Genomic DNA, 2462 nt, shown 5'->3' with positions numbered 1-2462 from the left:
CCCCCTGCCCATGTGTAAGCAGTGTTCTCTCTGCCCATGTACCCCCTGCCCATGTGTAAGCAGTGTTCTCTCTGCCCATGTGTAAGCAGTGTCCTCAGCCCCCCATATAGATGACACCATGGCCATGGCGGAGTTCTGTAAGAGCAGCTTGGGGTAAACAAGTCAGTTCCTCTGGCCGCCCCTCCCCCACCTTCCCCCGGCTGTTTGTCCTGTAGCCCAGCTGCTTCCTGCACATTATGTCCGGGCATAGAAAGCCCGGCACCCCCCGGACACCCCTCACCAACCCGAATGTCAGCAGAGGGGTCGGGGCCATCCCCGGGACTCCTGGAAGTAATGTCCGTACATTGTGTGCCCTGACACAGCGGTGACATTGCAGCACATCGGTGCCGGTCAGTGGGATGACAGAACCGGAGCATTACTCACTCAGTCACATCACAGGCTCCGCTTCCCGGGATGACGGCTGTGCCCGGGCTCTTCCTGTGTCCAGGGGTCCCAAATAAACCGCTCAGCCTCCTCCGTGGTCCCCGGCACCGAGTCCCCCCTCCCTCCCGGTGTCCCCCGGTCTACTCCGCTCTCCGTCCTCCTCTTTCTCCTTGTCCGGCGAGGCCCCGCCCACCTCACCGGCATCACGTGACGCCATGTGGCTGCCACCCAGAGAAAGGAAAAATCTATATAAGACGAGCTCAGCCCGAGAACTATCTGGGGAGATAATGGGAATATATCACGTGAGAGGGGCTTATACATGAACCTCACTGTGTACACGGTGCTGTATATTGTATGCCACACACCACCCTATAATCCTATACACTGTGCTGTATATTGTATGCCACCCTATAATCCTATACACTGTGCTGTATATTGTATGCCACCCTATAATCCTATACACTGTGCTGTATATTGTATGCCACACACCATCCTATACACTGTGCTGTATATTGTATGCTACACCCTATTCTGTGCATTGGCATGTACAATATATACTCCACAATATACACCGTGCCATCATATAATATATACACCCACCACCCCCTATTCCCCATCCTATTGGGCCTGATTTATGAAAGCTCTCCAAGGCTGAAGAAGATATACTTTCATCAGTGAAGCTGGGTGATCCAGCAAACCTGAAATGGATCTGGTCCAGGATTCAAAACATTTGCTAGCAAGCCACAAAATCAATCAAGGTTTTCTGGATCACCCAGCTTCACTGATAAAAGTATATCTTCTTCAGCCTTGGAGAGCTTTCATAAATCAGGCCCATTGTGTGTTACTTCCCCCACCTCTTAGATTGTAAGCTCTTGTGGACAGGGTCCTCCTCTCCTCCTGTGTCACTGTCTGTATTCATCTGTCATTTGCAACCCCTATTTAATGTACAGCACTGCGTAATATGTTGGTGCTATATAAATCCTGTTTATTAATAATATTAATAACAATAAAATACACTGTGCTGTATAATATATACTCAACAATGTGCACCGTGCCATACAATATATACTCCACACTGTCCCCTGTGTTGTACAATACATATATACCACAATGTACACTGTGCTGTATGTTGTATGCCACACACCATCCTATACACTGTGTTGTACAATATATCTATACCACAATGTACACTATGAATATGTCAGGTGGCTCTTTGTATATTATGATGTGTGTTACATGTTCCCCGAGACGTCAACCCAGAAAATCAGGTAATCGGGTGATAAGAAATTGTAAATGTCCTTGTGGGGGCTGTGAAAAAGAACATTGGCCTCAGAAGGGGGGGGGGGGCAGGGGCTATCTGTGGTTGGGGTATTCTGGAAGGAGGACACTCGTAGGGGGGGGGGGGCAGGGGCTATCTGTGGTTGGGGTATTCTGGAAGGAGGACACTCGTAGGGGGGGGGGGGCAGGGGCAATAATGTCCAGTAGGGGGTGCAAGGATTATTACAGAAAGGTGCAGGTGATGTCCCTTCTGCAATAATGAGTCCTACCTGCCTGATCTCTCTGGGTTTCTGGCAACAAAGCTAAGCTGCGCATGTACAATGTCAGCTTTAGTTGTCACGATATTCGGCTTTCCTGTATTTCTGGATTTTCTGCCTGTGTCTGGGGACAGAAACAATTAGACCTCCGCCTGGCTGTAAGATTATAGTAAAATAATCCAGGAATCCAGCACAGACAGTATGCGGGGTGACAGTTTGTACTGACCTCTGGTACACCCATAGAATTACATCTTTTGGCCATTGCAACATTCTGTAGTGGAGCGGCACGGCTGACAACACGAGTAAGGATTTCAGTGCAGCAAAGGCTCTGTGTTGTCAGCCCAAACAGGAAGCTAAGAGCACACCAGATGTCTGGCATGTCTTCTTCCCAAATTTTTAGAAAACATGGGTACATTTTCAGGTTTTGCACTGCACTGAATATAAAACTGTATATGAACTTCAGCTTAGATAAGGAAAGCCAATGTCTGCCCGGTTTCTAGGAAT

The 2462-nt window shown here is 48.6% G+C and overlaps 1 protein-coding gene across 1 annotated transcript in view; it reads right to left on the bottom strand.

Moving 5' to 3' along the window:
• Window positions 1-581, bottom strand: part of LOC140338602 (Y+L amino acid transporter 2) — a 27990-nt gene extending 27409 nt beyond the window's left edge. Inside the window, exon 1 of the mRNA XM_072422876.1 lies at window positions 424-581. The gene's annotated coding sequence lies outside the window, so the exon portion shown is untranslated. The remainder of the gene's footprint in view (window positions 1-423) is intronic.
• Between the last annotated feature and the right edge of the window lie 1881 nt (window positions 582-2462).

This window comes from Pyxicephalus adspersus, chromosome 9 (genome assembly GCF_032062135.1).
Source record: "Pyxicephalus adspersus chromosome 9, UCB_Pads_2.0, whole genome shotgun sequence".
NCBI lineage: Eukaryota > Metazoa > Chordata > Amphibia > Anura > Pyxicephalidae > Pyxicephalus > Pyxicephalus adspersus.
This window is presented reverse-complemented; position numbering and strand designations above follow the sequence as displayed.